Genomic DNA, 22,604 nt, shown 5'->3' on the forward strand with positions numbered 1-22,604 from the left:
CGTGTAGCTTTGCGCGAAATTCGAAAAAAAAACAAAAACATGGCGTATTTATCGTTAATATCTGGTGTTGCACAAAGCGATTTTAAATAATTTTTGTTAGGTTGGTTTTAGCTCCCTTATCAGAGCAATAGCTAAACATCAGTTATAAGACCTGAAACTTCCTTGTGAAGCACTAAAAGCTATCCAAATCTAAATAACGTTTTGTATTCATTTAAAATACAAAACATGTTTATCAACCATTATAAACATGTTTTTTATAATTTTTTTTAAATTAATATACGTACCAAGTATTCATTTTACTACGATAGCAGGATCTTAAAAAATCCAAATATAAACGTCTTCTAGTTTATAAGTAAATGAAGTCAAAGCAATATAATCACTTTGTAAAATAATCTATCGTATATAAAAACCTTTACGAAACCCTATATTCCATCAAGAAAAAGGTGATGAAGTTCTCATGAGGTCTGAGATAAATATAATCTATTTAAACGTCAATATATTTTTCTGCGCTGGGATTTAATATTAAATGTTGAAAGCAAAACCATTTGTACTGAAGTATTTTCTCCTGTAATAATTACAATATCCTGTAACATTTTAAACACATGACATGTTAACTGAACAGAATATTTACAAGGGAAACTTAGATATACATCTTAGAATAAAAGTTCAAAATTTTGTCATATTAAAAACAGCAAAAAAAAACAAAACATCTATAACATATAAATTTTGAGCAGTTTAAAATTTATTTTTTGCTATTTGTTTTCCCATTCTTAGTCTGAATGGCCCGGCATGGTCAGGTGGATTAAGGCGTTCGACTCGTAATCTGAAGGTCGAGGATTCGAATCCCCGTCACGCCAAACATACTCGCCCTTTCAGCCGTGGGGGCGTTATAATGTGACGATCAATTTTACTATTTGTTGGTAAAAGAGTAACCTAAGTGTTGGCGATGGGTGGTGATGACTAGCTGCCTTCCCTCTAGCCTTACACTGCTAAATTAGGAACGGCTAGCGCGGATTGCCCTCTTGTAGCTTTGCGCGAAATTGTAACAAAAAACAAAAAACAGCCTGATTATAGTCGTTTGTGCACAATGTAAACAACTAAATGCAGAAACTTGCGATGTCCGTTATTTATTTTACATCCACAAATCTTTTAAATCAAGAACTCACAAGTTTTAGTAAATGTAAAGAAAAAGACGTGGGTTAAAGATGAACAGTACTGAAGCACACGAAAAGCTCCGAAACGAACTTTCTTCAATGAATATAATTGAAGCAATAGCAGAATTTTGAAGTGTAATCAAAAGGATTATATTTCATAAGGTTACGTACATGAATATATTAAAACACCACGTGAAACACCACTGTTAAATAATTGAAACTAAATAATCAGTGGTGTCGAGAAAACCCACTTGTAGAGAAATATATATGTAAAAAACGGCTCGTTTGGGTTGAGAAAATATTTTACATAGAAGAGCGAACAACGTTTCGACCTTCTTCGGTCATCGTCAAATAAACACAACATAACCATAGAAACACTCAAATACTAAATAAAGAAACAAACATAAACAAACGCAAAATTAAAGAAGCCTTACTTATACAACAACTTAAACCCAAAATAAACCAATATAAAGGGACGCCTTTTTACCTATATTAATATAATAAAATAAAATTATATATTCAAACATCTAACACCGCCCTCTACATTCCGTCACTCAGTTACACAACCCCTTTCAAACATGTGGTCAGCTTCCGGTCAGTTACCTCTTTCTTTGTGAACCTGACGATGACCGAAGAAGGTCGAAACGTTGTTCGCTCTTCTATGTAAAATATTTTCTCAACCCAAACGAGCCGTTTTTGCATATATAATTGAAACTAAAATAAATAATGTAAATGACTTCATGACTTACCATATAATGTCTTCTTATGACCTATAATATACTGGAAATCATAGTTAAAATTTTACACTCTTACATACATGTAAATATATTTTATACTTCTTACGATGTGTATCATCTAGGATAACAAAGCGAAGAACCTTATAGATTTAATAGAAGCGTGGTATTTCACACGAGTGTATATGTTTTTTTATCAAATTAAATGTAAGATTATAGATGTGTGAATATTTTACTTGTCATACGGTTCTATCCAGAAGCTCTTATGTTCTCTATCAGAACCCATCATCAAGACTAATTCTACATATGACAACCAATATTCTATTTGAATGTCTTATACAAATTGTGTTTATTTATTTTGTTGTTAAGAGCAAATCTACACAGTGGACTGTCTGTATTTTGCTCACCCGTGAGTATCGAATTCCGATTGATTTTAAGAGTATTAAGCCCTTCTTATACTTACTGATGAACATCCAGAAGCGCTAACAAGTGTATTGTAAAAAATAATATGAAATGCTAATGCTATTTTAAATATGTATATTAAGGGTAGGAAATATGTGAGCTATTTGAAGAATCCTTTAAAAGTCAGTTCAATTACAAAATCTAAATATACATATATATCAATCTGTTTATATTGAGAAACAAAAAGCCAGTATCCAATTTCTTACATATCAATACACACAGAAAACGCTTTCAGTTTATTCAAATCTGAAGATTAGAAATTTTAGTCAAGTAATAAAACATGGTCGAAAATCTCATTTAGCATCATCTTGTCGTTAATAAAGTGTTTGAAATATATTTATGAACTTCATAAATAGATAAATAAATAAATAAAATAACTTTTATGTTAAATTCGGATAAACAACCATTAGTGTCAGCCACCACTAGTTTACATGTATTAAAATGTAAATCAAAACGTAAATTTATTAGAAATATTGACGAAAAACGTTTTAAAGGAAATTAAATAAAAAATAAACATAGATAGACTTAAAGTAAAATGATGTCCAACTTAAGTACTTAGTATATTTGATTATATCAGAGTATTTGCAGTTTAGTTTCCATTCGTACAAGTAAGAAAGAATCAACAGAGATGAATTAGGTGAGATAGGAATTATTAGAATAATCAGTGAAAGACTGGTAATAATGAAGTGGACAGCACAAGTAAAAATCGTTTAATATACATGAATAAGAATCAGTAAGAGTCGATAAAGATCGTGTAAAATAAATAGGTCAGTGATAAAGGAACTATTAATTACGAAATGTGGTGAGTACGATCATTGGAAATATTGATAACGATAAAGGGAAGGATTTCTGAATGAATAAAGTAAAAATGTCAAAAAATAAATAAATGATTTATGAAACAATTAATATAATTCTAAATGGAAAAATATTTAGTACAAATTAAAATATGCAGGCAGATATGTAGACAAATCGTTATCCTAATTCTTATTAGCATGACATAGAAATATTTGTCGTATATCAAAGTCACGATAGGTTACCCGCTTTATCTGTTGCGGGAATCGAATCACATACTTTAGCATTGTAAGTTCGTATGCTTAACACTGTCCTTCCAGGAGACTATGAATACAAAACGGGGAAATTTTAAATACCTCATACGTTTGTTTGCTTATTAGGTTTCACATAATATACAAATTTTATTTTGAAAATGTTGCATTACCTTTGAAGTATAACAGTCAACAACAAAAACAAATACAAACAATCTAATAGATAAAAAAAAATTAGATATATTACAAATCAACTGAAACATTTTAAATGCCTTATGAGTTAAGTACTGAACCTAATTAATTTTGATTCATATGCCTAAAAAAATTAGCAACCGATGGCTCAGTGAGCAGCTTGAAGGCTTATATAACGCTAGAATTTGTGGCTTGAACAATGTGTTGTGGCCAGTACAGATAGCGCCTTCTGCAACTTTGCGCCTAGCAACAGACAAACTAAAGAAAAAATAAAAATACTTAACAATAGAATGAGTTTCACTAACAAAAATCCTTACGAATTTGTATTTTCTATAAGTCATTTTCTTTTAATTACAACTTTCCCTTTCTGTGAAAAGAAATTTACTATAAATAAGGTGCTTTTACTGCGACAGTAGTTTTTAAGTAAATTTATTATTTTTTTGGTTTCAAATTTTTATGTACTTATTTAGCATTGATAGGGTAGTTTTTGGAATTCATGTATTATCGAGAGCAACTAGCAGAATTACTCTAACCATACAGAACAATAGACTGGTAGAGGTAGCCAGCGGATAATCAGACAATCAAGCCTAACTCGTCAATAAAATCTATTAGATATCCCTCCATAGTTTGACTGGCATCAGGTGAACAGTAAAACCATTTTGTAGTTCACTGAGCAGAAAGTAATGCAGAACGATAAAATAAAAGAGGATTTGGAATGAAATCAATTCCTGTCTATCTAATCAGTCTGTAATGTAGTTTCTCACTCTACGAAACTTTTTTCTTAGTAAAACTGCCTATGACTTACCTCTGTCTTTCTCTCTGGTTAGTCGTTTTTTCAACCTCTCTTTCTTTCTCTAGCTAATTCTGAATCAGAGTCACTTGACTGTTGCCAGTAAAGGATTATTATCATTAAAATAATCATAAATATTATTACAATTATATTTAAGAGAACTATAATACATATATCTTATAACCTTGTGTAAAGTAATGCTGTTAAAATTAATTTCAAATGGACTTTGCTCCCGCCATCGGCAATAATTCACATTGAGTTCGTCTGGAAAGGCCTCATATCAATTTGTTTGCTTTGCTGAACAAGTCAGATGCTCACACTTGTTTTACGTGTAAACGGGCCGAATTTAGTTGGAAACGAAGTGGAGTGGTTCCATTATTTATTAACACTTCCTGAGATCTTTTGATGGATTTGGTTCGGTACGGTTCAGTTTGTTTCTTAAACTAACTTTGTTGTTCACATTGATCTCCAAAAGAATCAAACAATAACGAATAGGATCAAAAACCCCTGTGTGAGCACCCTCAAACTCACTAAGATTTTGTGCTTTGTTTTGGTATTTTATGGGTGTTCGTCTTCATGGTATCGTTGAGAAGTTGCTGTTTTATGGGTTGCCAATAATATTCCGCACGTTTTAGTGAAGTAATGACTATGCACGATCTTATCTCTACTATAGGACACATCTGATCCACTAAAATCATGCACAATATTAAGTAAGATCCATTTAGAGACAAGAGTGTCTCAGTGTGCTCACATTATGAATCAGAGGATTCATGACTCAAAACCTGTTGCTGCAAAAAAACCTTCGCAACCGTGGAAGCCATAAGAATAACGGTCAGATCCCACTGTTCAGTAAGAAAAGAACTGGTGGTAAGTGCTCTTGACAATCTAAGGGATTTACTGTTATACATTTGTTTTAATATCTATGTTTTTTCACTTTAATTTATGTAACATATATTGTTAAATATGTAGCGCAACTCTCACCTATTCTCTAAATTTGTAGAAGATTCTAGAGTGTAAGAATCAATAAACATGTTTTACGAAAGAATTAGCATATATTCGAATATTGTTGTTAAGGGAATTTTTGAGAATTTTGTCTTTGAGTACGAAAGCTAGTAATCACAAGATGCGGGGAGACAATGGAATATTTTTGGTTTGGTACAGTCAGTATACTATAAGCCTCGGAAGCTATAATTGTGATAATCATTTATTAATTAAAAAACTACAGATATATAACCAGGAAATTTTATAGATCTCAAACATTGCAAACTGTTTAACATCCTTGAACTGATTTCGGACGTTACTATTTCTACGAGGACATTTGATACTGTTGTTTGTGCAAAATCTACGGGTGCTTCAAGCTGTCAAGACAAGTGTACCTGTGTATCAACATAGAATTAATTCGCTCTTTGTGAACCGTCGATAGAATATTCAGTTCTAGACCAGATGTAAGACTCAGTATGTTTGTAAACTATTATTTGTAATAACCATTATTATAAATTGTACTGTTGTTTGTATATTAAATATATATATGTATTATAAAAAAAAAAAATTGTGTGTATCAATCTTGTTGACAAATATCATAAATTTGATACACATTGACATTCATTTTTAACTTCTAAATTAAAATTAAAATTTCCAGTTGTTTGAAATCGTAATACGTAGCATACGTAACATAATAAATCGGAGACTCGTCCGTGATAAGTAATAACACGTAAGAACTAGCCGTCTTCTCGTCATTACGTTATTTAAAACATTATAACATTGCCAAAAAATTCTGAAACAAGCCAACAAACATCTATTGCAATACAATCGATTGTGAAAGACATAATACTTGAATACTGGTCATTCATACTGGTTAAGACGAAAAAAGCAAAATACATACGACAAACGCATTTTCTATTCTTTTTTCTTGATTGGCTGATTATCTATTTGAATTTAAACACAAAGCAACACAATGTGTTATCTGTGTTCTGCCCACCATGGGTATCAAATCCCGAATTCTAACGTTGTAAGTCCGCAGACATGCCGCTGTGTAACGGGGAGCTCTTTTTTCTTAAAATGTATGTCCTTTCCGAAATGTACAAAAGATGCAACTTCCAAAATAATTACCGATCTCTTACTTCATCCCTCTTAAAAAGTGGTATAACCTTGTGGTTAATATACCAGATTGTGAATATGAAAGTCCGAGGTTCGCATCTAGTTTGCTAAAAGTCTTGCTCTTCGTATTGTAGCTGCGAGGGTGTTATAAGTGTGACAAACAAATTCAGTTACATTAGCTCATGATTTGACAATGGGAGTTACTGATTAGATACATAGTTAGAAGAAATGGTCGGCCATTGTAAACAACCTTGTGTGACTTTAGACAAGTATCCAAAATAGTTAAACAGTTCTTTTACTAAACAATCATTTCTATAAGGAAAACGATAATTGAAACCTAACATTTCAAAAATCATTGTTAGATAATATATCTATATATTGAAAGCCTCAGGCTATTATCAAGTTTGGTTTTGCGTTACAAGTCCAAAGGCTTACCGTTTAGTCAGTGGGAGGGACCATAATTTGATATACTGAAAAAGAAATAGCTATATTATTATTATGTCTTGATACATAAGTTAACTAAACGATATACATACAGGCACCTGACTTTTAGCCAGGAGATTAGAGAAATAGATTTCCCATATGAGGGTCGCGGGTTCTAATCCCTCATTACAATAATATGCTCACCCTTTCAGCCGTGGAGACATTATAATGTGACGGTGAATATTACTATTCATTGGTAACAGAGTGGCCCAAGAGTTGGCGATTTATGGTGATCACTAGCTGAACTCCTTCTAGTCATTCACCGCTTAATTAGGGACGACCAGCGCAGATAGCCCTCATGTAGCTTTTTACGAAATTCTAAACAAATCGTGTCATGAATGGTATAAAAAAAGTAGTTTAAATTTAAGCTTCCTTTTTCTTTCAATGATATATTGTTAAGATTTAGTAAGTTAGAACACTGTATTTCTTAAAACTGCCAACATTTTTGTTCTCAGAGACGATATCAGAAAAAAAAAGATTTTTTTCATCTAGTAACTTTCCTTTAAAACTAGAGCCCTGTAATTAAGACACACGATTCGCAAGCGTGTTCAAATCCCGTACTCGAACATGTTGACTTTTTAGCTATAAGATCTTTATAATGTGGCAGTCAATCCTACTGTTTCTTGATAAAGAGTAGTGCAATATCAGGTGGTAAATGGTGTTGACTCGCTGCTTTCATTCTATTCCATAATTCAAAATAGACTCAAAATACTCAAATAGACTTAAACGAAACTTAAAAACAAAGAAACACACCTTTTTAATTATGTCTAAACAAAAACCTTAAGAAGATAATCAACACTAAGTCTCACAGTTCGTTAAGAAGTTTAAACTGTTAGTAAGTGAACTACTTATATAAAATTGAGGTATTTGAAATATTTCAATAAAGGTTTAATAGTGACTTATTTATATGTTGTTTTTTCTGAGTGTTACACATTCAGTTACTATAAACTATGATTTAACATCAATACAGATCTCACACTCTTGGTTTTATAGCAGTCTAGGTTTTGACTTACCTTATGTGTTAATATAATTTCAATTCTTGATAGGACAAAATAAAACTAAAATTCTCAGATAATTAGATTACATATTAAATCGTGAATTGTAATTGTATAAAACTCACCCAACAGCTGTTTCTGACAAAGGAAAAAAATGTTCGTGTGAATAGAGTATCCATACGCTTTACCTTCCCTCCTACCCGTTACTCAGCTATTAGCCTGAAATATTATAATACTAAATATTTAGGTTTGATCACGAGGATGGGCACAGTGCATATAACTCACTTTGTTACAATGCTCTTAAATAAAAACATGATTTTTAACAACAGTGGATATGAATGTTAAACAAACTCTACATCATGCAACACTGAGCACCGATGTTAAACAAACTCTACATCATGCAACACTGAGCACCGATGTTAAACAAACTCTACATCATGCAACACTGAGCACCGATGTTACACAAACTCTACATCATGCAACACTGAGAACCAATGTTAAACAAACTCTACATCATGCAACACTGAGCACCACTAAAGGTCGTTCCGAGAAGTTTAAGAAAGTTCAATATCTATTAGTACTTCTTAAATAGTTGGAGTGACTTGAATAATCAGAAACTGAAAACTAAATCAAAACTGTGATCTCGTTTAGTTTTGGTTTTCATGTGATCCTTCTTTAGCCATAAAATGTGTATCATTCAAACTCCTTTCTGTAAATGTTCAATGTACACAAAATAATAAAAAACCAACGAAATATTGGGTGGTAGGTGGTGTTGACAAGCTGCTTTTGTTCTAGTCCATACTTCAAAATTTGGGACGTCTACCTCAAATAGACTTACGCGAATTTCAAAAACTAACACACGTTTTCAATTATTTCTAAACAAAAATAGAAGCAATAATACATAATGATAATGAACATGCTCGTGATAAAACATAAAGAGACTGCAATTAAATTACTGACGCAAACCACTAACATTTTCTCAGAAGATAAGCACATTGTTTACATAAACGTTTTAAAAACTCTGAATGAATCTGTGATAGGTGTAGTCACTTAGTACCTTTCTACAAAGCTGTATGAGTCATCTCTCTTGTTTGTTTTAATTTCGCGCAAAGCTACGCTGGAGCTATCTGCGCTTGTCATCCCTAATTTAGCTGTATAAGACTAGAGGAAAGGTAGCTAGTCATCATCACCCACCGCCAACTCTTGGGCTACTCTTTTACCAACGAATAGTAGGATTGACCGCACATTATAAACCCCCCACGGCTGAAAGGGCGAGCCTGTTTAGTGGGATGGGGATTCGAACCTGCGACCCTCACATTACGAGTCGAGTGCCTTAACTACCTTTCTTACTTTTGAAGTAATTTTTTTCTATTCGGTAAAAATTCTTGTTCATTGACTCTATTTTGAATGAATTTTTTTTGTGGAACAAAATGTTCCACATCGAAAGAACTATTTATTTACTTTGTACCAAAACTTATCCAACATTTATATTGTATCTCACAATGATTCTTATAATTTTGCACAACAAACTTAAGAATATTATAAAGTGCTGCTTCAATCTTGTCCAAATAAAGATATTAATTGTTTTACAAAATTTACCAAAAAAAAACGTGTTTTTCTAGCTTTCAAAAATACGGCGACAAGTTTGATATAGTTAAGTTGAACAAAATATTGTGTAAATAAAGAAGATAATAAATGTTTATTTCGTGTGTTTTTCATTATTTTGTGTACATTAAACACTAACAGTTTGTTTGTTTTTGGAATTTCGCACAAAGCTACTCAAGGGCTATCTGTGCTAGCCGTCCCTAATTTAGCAGTGTAAGACTAGAGGGAAGGCAGCTAGTCATCACCACCCACCGCCAACTCTTGGGCTACTCTTTTACCAACGAATAGTGAGATTGACCGTCACATTATAACGCCCCCACGGCTGGGAGGGCGAGCATGTATGGCGCGACGCGGGCGCAAACCCCGGATTACGAGTCGTGCGTCATACGTGCTTGGCCATGCAGGGCCAAACACTAACAGAAAGGAGTTTGAATGATATATATCTTACGGCTAAAATAGGATTACATGAAACCAATACTAAACGAGATCAAAGTTTTGATTTAATTTTAACTGAAAATCTATTTAATTAATTCTTATAAGATAAAAAAGTTATTTTACTAACCTTGAACATAACACGTCCCGTATACAAACTACAAACATTTGTGGAGAAACCAAGCACCTATAAAATGAGACTACTTTTACCCGTAATATAATAAACTTGTTATAGGTCAATGCTGACGGCACGCGCCAGAATCAAAATTTTGTTTATTTACAATACGATTCGGACTATATCCTCCGTCAAAGTTTCCATTTAGTCATTTCAATTGTTGCCACGTAGCTAGTGAAGAGATTTTCTGACCAAGTAGAGGGGGTGGGTCATCACATTTATAGGGCACCAATGGCTCTAAATCGAGGAAAGCTTTTTTTGAGGTAACGAGCCACGAATCGTCATATTCACAGTCCGAGCATGCTAACTATTAGGCCACATCTACCCAATAAGATTTGTTCTAATATTGCGTCAGAGTTAAGTGTAATCCGCATTTCAAAAGAAAAAGTAATTTGACAAGTTTTATTCATCACTAAGTGGAAACTGATCAGGATACTTTAGGAAGGTCCAATATCATTACAATAATTGTTTACTGGGAAAAGCAAGAAGTCTTGGTGTGGAAATAAACAGTAACAGTATATTTCCCTATTGTTTATCCACATCGTTGTTTTGAGTAAAACTAGCGGCTGTAAACAATTTTCGTAGAATTCATTCTACTAATACTGAACTATAACATAGTTTTTAATGGTTGTTATTTATAGCTAAATGACCTACTATATTACAACACATTCAAAAGACAAAAATAAACTACATTTCAAAGAAATTATTTTAAAACTCGTTTTACTATACTAGTCACAATTTGGTGCTTTGATTAATGAAAAAAGCGTCTTAGTATAAGAGTTCCCCCGATTTACCTCCGTAATTCAATCGGGAAAATGTTACTTGGTTTGTCGTTTAAAGTACGCCGAATTCAATCCCAGGAGGTGAAAAAAAGTTTATCACATCAGTTGGATATGCTCTCTCAACTAGTTATTGGAAATTGTAACAATCTTGAAAGATAAACCAAGCTTGTTTATAATACTTTTTCACACAACGAACAGGTGAAAGCAAATAACAACCGGCCCTGTACATAAACTCTTGAAACGAATCGTGATATATATAGTCAAATAACAAGAATATAATATCTTGAAGTACCCCCCTGCTCATATTTCTATGCAACCATCTTTCGTCAGAATTCAACTTGTTTTAGGATACTTAACATTACAATCAATCTTCTGTTGTGAGTTAATATGAAACTCACGCCCACTCTGCAATCGGTCAATTTGCTTATACACTGAAGAGTTGATACATGGGATTGTACTCGTGTTATGCTCTTAGTGACAAACAAAACCGAACACACTCAACAGCACGGTTCTAATAAGAAGTCTGACATCCAAAGAACTAAGATGATTCGATTCATGGTTTCCCTAACAAACTCAGCAACGGAGTAGATTCCAGGTACTAATAATAGTCATCCTGAATTACTATTAATTTCATCAAGTTTCGCAAAAGCTTTTCTCGTCATATAACATTAATTTTCTGGAAATTTTTACATTAAAACTGTTTGAAACTTTACGGATTTTATTTTTGCTAACCCAATAAAAGCCGTTTGCTAAACGCGAACTTTTCTTTATATTATTGTTATAGAAAATAAATAACTTAATATTTTTTTGTTAACACTCCCGACTTTTTCTTTTTTTCGTATCCAATTTTCTATCATCATAAAACTTTAATGATACTGCAAAATCTTAAAAACAGTTAACATTAAAAAATCTGCTTCAAGCGTAAAACTAATAGTTTCTGAAGAATTACATTAGAAAACTTTGTGATATTTTTCGATCCTCGAGTATATAGGGGATACACTTCATTACGTATCCTCTCTCCCGATTTCATTACAGCTTCCAACCAAAGCTTCCAATGTTATTCCTGTAGTAAATTCATTCTCAGTAACTTTTCTTTACAAATTTCTTTGATACAATAGAAAACACTCTCGTAGAAAAACGTTTTAATAAACAAACAGATAAAAGCGACGAGTAAACAGAAAGAAAAAATATAAAAACAAAAAAATAATACCGTAAAAAAGAAACAAGTAAAAACAGCTGTTTGCTTGTTTGTTTCGAATTTCACGCAAAGTTACACGAGGACTAGCTGCGCTAGACTTTATTAATTTAGTAGTGTAAGATTAGAGGGGAGGCAGCTAATCACCATTACCCACCGCCAACTCTCTTGCCAACGAATAGTGGAATTGATAACATTATAACTCCCCCACTGCTGAAAGGATGAGTATGTTTCGTGTGACGGGGATTTGAACCAGCGATCCTCAGATTAAGAGCCAAGTGCCAAAACCACCTGGCCATGCCAGGCCCAACAGCTAAGAAAAATAAATATGGAATTTCGGAATTCTCGCCGAATTACATTAACACTGGTTGTGAGTTTCCGCCATTTGTTTGAAACCTTTTTATTCACCTCTTTAAAATAATCACTGTGATAACTTACCAAAACTGTGAGTAATATTTTAATAATAGATTAACATTCAGAGTTTCTTAAATATAATCATGCGTGATTAGTGCGCATTTATTGGCTGCTTTTGAACTTGGATAAAATATGTAGAGATTATGAAAACGTATAACTCATAAATGTTTCTCCGATGTAACACAAAGGTACACACTGAGCTCTCTCTGTTGTGTTCACCATGGGTGTTGCTGAGCCACCGAGTGGAGAATGTTAAGGAAAGATAATACAAACAAATAGCTCAGAATTACAAACTGAGTTTCAACTGAATGAAAAGTGATCACACCTTTCCTTAAATAGTAAACCTTGCATAACAATTAGGGTTTAATTAAAAGGCCCGTGTGTATACACAAATAGCGAAATTAAATATGCAAGGCTCTCCTCTTGTGTTACAAACAACGACCTTTATAATGATGTTGTAATAACATGGGCAGGTAGAAAATAATAAACTTACATAAATAAAATAAATATACAGGTATTCCCATGCAATTTGTTTCATTTTTGAAAGTGTAAAACAACAACGATATTTTTGTAAGTCTGTTTTTAGGAGGGTTTAGATCTGTTTGTTGTTGATAAGGAAGTAATTATTTTTGTACTGTTTGTTTTGTTGTTTGTTTCATAATTTGCGCGTAAAGTTACACTAATGTTTTTAAATGGCTATACTGTAGATTAAGCGACTAGTCAGTAGCATCCACTACTGTAGTGCTCTTATCAGAATGAGTAGTAGGACTTGACTCTCACTCACAGCTCCAAAGTGCGGAGCACGTTTCTGGGACAACAGACACGAATTACAAACACTTGAATTCACCGTCCGAGTACAGTAATAATTTGGGCCACGCCCAATCGATGTATATAACAGAAACATTTGTTAACTGTACGTAGGATCATTTTATTAGTATATTTTCGAGACTTTCCGAAAATTTCACATGCAAAAATTAAAGGAATTATACAACAAAAATCCAAAATATGTTTTAATAGCACATTAACACATTCATAATATCAACTTAGATATCCGAAATAATATTCACAGTGAAACATGGTTTTTTTTTGGTTTACTTAACTTTTATATCACAAAGGTACACAATAAACGGTCTGTTCGCCTCGCGGAATCGAACCTCTGATTTTAATATTTTTAGTCCGTAAACTTACGCTGGTTCAATAGGGGTTATATTTTGTAAGATGTCTGTTTGTAACTAGGCTCAAAGCTACACATTGGACTACCTGTGCTCTGCCCATCACGGGTATCGAAACCAAGCTTCATGCGTTGTAAGTCCGCAGACATGATGGATGCCGCTGTGCCACCGGGGTACAAAAGGCTTAAAACATTAAAATTACTGTTACAGTTATTTAGACAAAAGGAGAGTAGTGTTTTGATATTTAACACGAAATCTAAAGTTAAATCTCTACACATTATCTGTCCCCCGCTGGTACAGCGTTAAGTCTACGGATTTACAACGCTAAAATCAGGGGTTCGATTCCCTCGGTAGACTTAGCAGATAGCCCGATATGGCTTTGCTAAATGAAAACACACACACACACACATTATCTTGCGAGCTATTCCCTTTCTCCCAAGAAACTCGTAATAAACCATATAAGAATGAAATTACAAATATTTTATGTTTATATACATTACAAAGCACGCCAACACAATTATGCAAAAAATGAAATTAGCAAATTGTATAATATTAATTAATCTAAATATGAGATGCTGTCAAAATTACAGGAAGATATTGGAACTGGTTAAGTAAAGCAACTCATTTTATCATGAAGGATTTTTCCAAAACTGTATACACTTATTAAAGTTCAAACTCTTCTTCACAACACATATCAAACAACATCACCGAAAAATGTATCTTTTTTAAGTAATTTTTAGTGTTATCAATAAATTTATATATAAATAAAGCATCATGTTACGGTAGGTAGAAATAATTCGATAAGTTATTTTTGTATTTCTTTTTCTATTGGAGGTAGGAGAAAACGTACCAACGTTATTTAAGTATACCTGCGCTTTTGCAGGTAGAGAGTGACGTACCGATTTATTCTGCTTTATCGCTGTCAGTGTAGATAGTGTATAATGGATAAATTAAATTTATCCATTTTTCCGACATCAACTTTGGTAGAGGATGATGTACCAGCTTATCTTTTCCTTTTTGCCAGGATAAAGAGAGTAATAAACTATACTATCGATGTTATATAACTCTATTTTAGTTCATCTTCTATCAAAATTTTCCTTAGTGACTCTTCCGGATCCGAGCAGACCCAGTTATAGAAAAGTAAGTTAGAAATATTCGAATAATAATCTACTATTATTTTGGAAACAAAAATGCACTAACATTTTAAATTGTTTATGCTTTATTAATCAATCAATGAACATATCTTCTTTTCTCTTTCTTTTTCCAACAGATGGTCCGTTAGAGAAGTTTAATTGCCAATCAGTGGTTGCTGTCACTCAACACACGACAGCTTTAGGTTTGTTTTGAATTTCGCGCAAAATTATACGAGGGTTATCTGTGCCAGCCGTTCATAATTTTGCAGTGTAAGACTAGAGGGAAGGCAACTAGTCATCACCACCCAACGCCAACTTGGACTACTCTTTTACCAACGGATAGCGGGATTGACCGTCACATTATAACGCCCCCACGGCTGAAAGAGCGAGCATGTTTAAAGTTATGGTGATTCAAACCTGCGACATTCAGATTACGAGTCGAGTGCCTTAACTGCCTGCCGATGCCGGGCCGTCACTCAACAAACGACAGCTTTAAGTATCGAAAGAAATAACAATAATCACACTTGATTCATGTAAATCATTCATATTTTTTCTCTTTTATCTTCTTCCCGACCTAAGCTTAGATCTCACAAAAACCAAACAACATAAATGTATTATTTTGTCATTTTTTTAAAAACTCCTTTACTAATTAATATCGTTTCCATGTGAACTACGAGTGAAAAAATTGATCTGAAACTGTAAATATTCTCTATTTATGAATATATTTACAATAGCTATGAAGTATAGTTGACAATCTGACTGTTCGAAAAACACTGAAGTAGTTTGAATTATGACTTTTAAGTCCAATTTAACTCGTTGCTGGTCACTTCGAGATAATAAAGTTCTACCAGACGACTTCTTTTATCTATTTGTAAATTTTTAATAGGTTAATCAACAACATTAAACTATTACTATAAGCCTCACGGTATAAAATCCATCCAATATCAACCACAGATATTAGATTAACAAGGCACAAGTATAATAAGATAATTCCATGTAAAAACAAAATACAGAACTTAAGTACATACTCTCCAACTTAAATGTACATATAGCCTTCTGGTAGTTTCTCTGAGAGTGATAACATATTGTATCAATTAACAAGAACTTTAAATTTCAAATGTATATGTTGTGGTAATATGAAAAGCTATTAGAAATTTCGACACTGATGAAACGAAAATACGATCTCAGTTATAATGAACTCTGTACAATATTCAATATCTTAGGATAAGAATATAAGGGACGAAAATAATCAAGACGTTAAAACGTATAACTATTTGTCTATATCACTGTAAAGGTATGGATATTTTTTATTGTTTTGAAATGAAAGTACCAATAATACCAGGAGCCAGCACGTCAAACATGTATCCCGAGTTTCCGGGTTTAACTTAAACATACGTTATTTGTATACTTACATTAAAAGTTTCAAAATCTTTAAATCATTAGAAGTCTCTTTTTATTAATCTGTTACAATAGGTTTGAATACTTTAAAATATAAAAACAATACAATTAAGTAAATCTATGGATGGCTGATGCCAATCCTTGATTCAAACAAGACACCAGAGAAGATATTTTCACCATCTCTACATAACACCACAGACAGAGAGTGTAGTAGAATGCTAGCAGTCTAAAATAGAATAAATGAAACTCAGTTGTGATTGTATATATATATATATATATATACATATATTTCTATATGTTAATTCGTGCCAGTGCTATTATGTCATCCACGCATTCGCTTCCATTTTTGAAAAGTTTCTTTAAATGCAGTGTTTCAATAAACACGGGGAAGCTGTATTTATAACAAAGATCTAAATACAATAAGTTCTAACTGTAATATCTATTTTTTTTCTGTTATTAGCTGGTAATTCATGTTTCACCCTATACTTAACTTTCCAAAAGAAACACCATATTTCTGTAAGAAAGTTCACTTCAAGATGGCCGGCATGGCCAGGTGGTGAAGGCACTCGAGTCGTAATCTGAGGGTCGCGGGTTCGAATCCCCGTCACACCAAACATGCTCGCCCCTTCAATCGTGGGTGCGTTATAATGTGACGATCAATCTTACTATTCATTAGTAAAAGAGTAGCCCAAGAGTTGGCGATGAGTGGTGATGACTAACTGTCTTCCCTCTCGTCTTACACTGCTAAATTAGGGACAGCTAGCGCAGATAGCTCTTGTGTAGTTTCACGCGCAATAAAAAACAAACAAACCATTTCGAGAGTAATGATACTACCGTTTACACCAGAATTATAAATGTTTAACATTACTCCTAGTCACCATTAAGACTTGTAAGAAGGATGCTCTGTTTGAAACTAGGTCACACAACTGTTTTAGTTTTTGAGTAATCACGTTATAAAAAAACATATGAAAGAACAAGAATTTTTTCTATGATATATAAAGACATTCTCTGAACATGTGACTCATTACATACATATTAGTATAAAACTGTGTAGTGTTATAAAGTTTTAACGATCTGTTCAGGAAATATTTTAAATACTATTTCGATAAACAATTCGAGACATCCCTGTATAGGTAGTGATACCGGCTGCCTTATAAACGTATCCAGTACATCAGCTAAACAGTCTGGTATATTTACACTTTATACATGTGTTATGTAGGCAAGTAATTTGTGAAAATAATTTTATTGCGCCAATCAGAGATCACTAAGTCTAATATACACCAAATAGCAAACCAGATGCTGCCAGATTTAACATCCAACATCCCACCAATCTGAGACTGTGTAATTTCATAAGTTACAGGTTTAAACGCCAAAACTAGAGAAAATATTGGAAAACCAATAGGCCTACAAACTGCTATACAACAAATTATATGTGATTGACTTATTTTATTTATTTACAATAATATCTAAGCTAATACCATCCGACCTGGAATGGCCAGGGTCGCGGGTTCGAATCCCCGTAACACCAATCTTGTTCGCCATTTTAACTGTGGGGGCGTTATAATGTGACAACCAATCCCACTATTCGTTGGTAAAAGAGTAGTCCAAGAGTTGGCGGTGGGTAGTGATAACCAGCTGCCTTCTCTTTTATCTTAAGCTGCTAAAAATAAGGGACTGCTAGCACAAACAGCCCTCGTGTAGTTTTGCGCGAAATTCAAAACAAACCAAAACTAATACTATCCAGCTTATCATCTTGATGCTGCTGATTTTACTGTACATCGATATATCAGTCTGAGTCTGTTAAATGTATTATACACCATCTAACCAGCCATATAGTACTAGATATATTAAAATAATTTATTAGTCCGAGTCCGCTAAAATTGATACATAATATATTTTCTTTCTTTTTTTTTGTAATAGACAATAATTAATTCACTGGACGCCACTAAATATATTATAACAGCTTACTGGTCCGCATCTGATAAAATTGATACATAACATATCCACCCGTTTTGTATTATACACAATGTTTAATCAGCTTGATGTCACTAAATCTGTTATACCACAGCTAAATCCGCTAAATGTGATACATAAAAACCTTGATACTGATAAATCCATTACACGACGTCTTGGTATGGCCAGGTGGTCAGATCGCTTGACTCAAATCTGAGAGTCACGGGTTCAAATTCCCGTTCCACCAAACATGCTCGCCCTTTCAGCCGTGGGTTCGTTCAAATGTGACGGTCAGGAAAAAGAGTAACCCAAAAGTTAGCCTTTCCTCTAGACTTTCACCGCTAGATTAGAAACGGCTAGCACAGTTAGTCCTCGTGTAGCTTTGTGTGAAATTCAAACCAAGCCATACCCTTATATAACAATTTATTAGTTTGAACCTGCTAAACCTGACACATAACAGTTAATCAGTTTGATATTATAAATATAGCGAATAACAGCTTATCGGTCTAAAACTACTATAAAACAACTTACTGGTCTCAATCTTAAAAGTCTGATACATAATAATTGATCCGATTGATGATACTGAAATTCATTATACAATAGCTTACCGGTCTGAATCTGACACGTAATAATTAATCAACTTGACACCACTTACTTCATTATACAACAACCTATTTGTCTGAATCTGCTAAATCTTATACATAATAATTAATCAGATCGACGATACTTACTGTACAACATTTTATCGGTCTGAGTGTTATAAAATGTGTTCCCCAATAAAGCAGTGTAATATTGTTCAGTTTATTATTTAACAGTTTACTAACAAAATATTTTTTAATTCGATGCCCTTCAATCGTTAAACAATCGTAATGTTCCAAACTTACTTGAATGGTACTTAGTACCTATGACAGATAACTTTTCTTAACGTTTAGTGAGCGCTAAAGGAAGTTTCCTGTAGCAAGAATTCTCGCAGGTATTCACCTTCTATATAACACGTTATCCAGTGCAAAGTTAGAGTAAAATTAACAAATGTTGCCGTACTATTTAGTGTAGTAACATTTTAGGAGCTTAGTCAGTAAAGATAGCAGCGAGTGATCGGAAGCTTCCTACAATACGTCCAGTCTCACGTCCTATCGTTTACCCACTGCTTCACGGAGCGCGTGTCCGTAAACATGACGCATTTTCTATACGCCCTGTAAATCACGAGACCCACGAAGAAAGAAATGATTCGTGCTCGGGCCTGTCAAATGCAGACAGATACCCTATTGAAAAACCCTGAGAAATATATAAAAAATGCGTCGATGAGGTGTTTATTAAAACTTGAAACTCATCTACTTCAGAGATCTGAAAACTTGCGTAATATAATTCTATAGAAAATACAACTCACAGAAAACCTAAATGTTAATGACTTTTATTAACTTTGTTCTTTTAAAAAATTAAATCCTATATGTCTAGAACAGCTTGATGTCCTAAATGTTTGATTCAGCTCATTTAGAAGTACACTTAATTTGAATAAAAATTATAAACAGCATGAAAATTTAAACTTAGCCAGCATAACGTCAATGTTAGGTAAGGTAAAATTAAAGTTTATTAAAATTATTTACCGCTAAAACACATTTCATGATTATGAACACTTCAGATTCTGTATATTACATTTATTTGCCTTCATGTTGATAAAAGAAGATGGACAGGCGTGGCCTAAACGATAATATGTCAAATTGCGAAAAATAAGGTTCAAGCCTGTGTTGTTTCATTGAACAAACTTAGCACTTTAAGCCTGATGGGCGTCATAAAGGTGGTGTTCAATTACGCAATTCGGTTAAGAGTAGTTATTTAGGTGGTGGCTGCAGATTGGTTGCCCTCTTTTTTCTCAGCTGCTCTAAATTAGGGATGGAGTCTTGGAGTCTCCACCTGACAGATTAGTCAATGGAGACCTTTCATATTAAAAATATAAAGCTCTAATACCGATAAAAGAATGCTTCCGAGAAAGTCTAACGTTGTTAGTTAGTTGTAAAAAACTGATGACTGAATGTAACTATTTAATTCTTGCTTTAATGTGTATAAGTGCTTCGCAGTAATGTGGTAAATTGTAAGGAATAAAAATGTAAAAGTATTAATCTTGTAAGTTGCTAAATCAACAACATTTCGCCCCACTGTGAACCATGACACTATCAACTAGATATCTAGCACCCGTGTAGTTGGTTAACTCCGAACTTCCAGCCATTCGACAACGCATTGTCATCTATGATGACTTATGGCTGGAAGAATATGACAGATCCCTGTTTGAAAAAGAATGTTCTTATAGCTAAACAGCAAAATGACCCAACGTACAGGAATACAAATTTTGAAGATAACTATTCATAACATAATGAATAGCATATAACATGAAAGGTTAGCTCATCTCCTACGAGAATATATAACACCTAAACACCATCCTACTGTCGCAAGACTTGTACTACTACTACTATGTACAAATCGCAGATTAGTCGCCTAGGATAACCACCAGAGAAACTGCTAACAATTTAAACATTTCAACCAGTTCTGCAGAATATAAATGAAAAAAATATATATTTTTTTTGCTCAAGCCACTACTCTCTAGATACGTTAGTCAGAGAAAAGCAAATATCAGATAAATGTATATGAAAAGTACCTAAAACGTTAAAATGGAAGTTTATTATAATGCTAGAAAACGACTTGGTCTATTTGAACGGTTGCGACAAGAAACCGGAAAGTTACTATCGGTCACGATAAGGGCTTTCCGACATAGTACAAAAAACAATTTAAAACAGAATATGGGAGCTATTTTATAGCTGCCACGGATTTCGCCTTAAACGAGAAATTTCAACTTCACAAAATACACAGTAAAGCAAACGTGAGTTCCAAGTAATATATATTGACGTCAGTTATGCGAAATAAAGTTAGGAACTGCAAAGCCCACACCCAATAAAACTTATGAGTATATCAGAATATTGCGTCAAGTCTCAAGTCTGTCTTTAGAGCAACGCTCATACGTAACATGAAATACGAAACTAGAGTTCACACTGTCAGCTCATTCTCCGACATAGCAGTGAAGTCACCAGACTACTCGTTCATAGACATCTGTGTATTTAGCTGGAGAACCAAAGTCAACGTGCTATGGAGTGCCTGTGGAAAGTTTCTCAAAATATCTGGCCAAGCCTTGTTTTTGCTTTCCTTCTCAAAAGCTTCTTACAATAAAAATTGAATGATTGAGAAAATGAAAGCCTAAAATGAAACATGTGGTCCAAAATACCGTTCTTATAAAATGCGTGGATTAATCTTTCGTAAATATTCTAATTCTAAAAATTTGCAATGAATAAACAGTTTTTAAGATATAGCGCGCAAAGCGTGAATTTAAATGAATTAATTTAGTTAACGCCAGAGAACATATCTCTATCTTGAGATCACTGAATATTGCAGAAAGCTATTTGGTTTGATGTTAACTAACTTAGAATGACGGATGATAACCGTGTTATAAGTTTAACTAAGAATCAAATACAACATCCAGGCTCTAAGCTTAACTGAGAACTACAGAAAATAACCAGGTTCTAAACTTAAAACAAAACCACAAACAACGAATAGGTTCTTAGCTTGTGTGAGAACCATAGACAACATCTAGGTCATAAGTTTAATTAAGAACCACAGACATCTACCAAGTTCTAAACTTAACTGGGAACTACAGGTGACAGGTATGTTCTAAGTCAGATCAGAATTACAGATAATAAACATATTCTAAGTTTAACAGAAAATCACGGACAACAACTAGTTCTAACATTAACTGATAAACAACGACAACAACCAGGTTCTAAATTAAATTGATGACTACAAACAAGAACTAAGTTCAAAGCTAAGCTGAGAACCACACACAACAATTACTTCTAAGACTACCTGAGAATCAGAAACAAATGCATGTTTAACAGACAACAACTACTTTTAAAAAGCTTAGGTAAGGACAGCAGAGGACAAACAAGCTCTAAGCTAAATTGACAAATATTGACAAGAACCAAACTTCAAAGCTTAACTGAGGACTATAAGTAATTAAGTTTCAAGATTAACTGAGAAATACATATAACAGTTATGTTCTAATTCCTAAGTGGGAATTACAGGAAATATTCGATTTTCCTGTTAACTAAACGAGAATTATTGACTACAATTAATTTTCATATAAATGTGTATAAAGAATAGTATTATTAAATTAATTATGCCCGAATCATAAAGTTATAACTAATCTGAACAACCTTTCTATTCTATTCTAGAATTAGTATAATATTTTTCCTCATGAGTATAGCTCACTTACATAACCCAACTGAAACAACGTTCCATAGTTTCTTGACTTTCTGTAACACAACATAGAATGACACACACAAATATAAATTT

The 22,604-nt window shown here is 33.3% G+C and overlaps 1 protein-coding gene across 2 annotated transcripts in view; it reads right to left on the bottom strand.

Annotated features, from left to right (window-relative positions):
* The window catches only part of LOC143255668 (D(1)-like dopamine receptor), a 32,275-nt gene extending 12,920 nt beyond the window's left edge, over positions 1 to 19,355 (bottom strand). Inside the window, exons 1-2 of one of the 2 annotated variants that reach the window (XM_076511702.1) lie at positions 19,094 to 19,355; positions 8,076 to 8,169 (exon numbers count right to left, since the gene is read on the bottom strand). The gene's annotated coding sequence lies outside the window, so the exon portion shown is untranslated. The remainder of the gene's footprint in view (positions 1 to 8,075; positions 8,170 to 19,093) is intronic. The other variant, XM_076511703.1, reaches the window with a different exon arrangement.
* Positions 19,356 to 22,604: the final 3,249 nt, after the last annotated feature.

Source organism: Tachypleus tridentatus, chromosome 7 (assembly GCF_004210375.1).
Source record: "Tachypleus tridentatus isolate NWPU-2018 chromosome 7, ASM421037v1, whole genome shotgun sequence".
Lineage (NCBI taxonomy): Eukaryota > Metazoa > Arthropoda > Merostomata > Xiphosura > Limulidae > Tachypleus > Tachypleus tridentatus.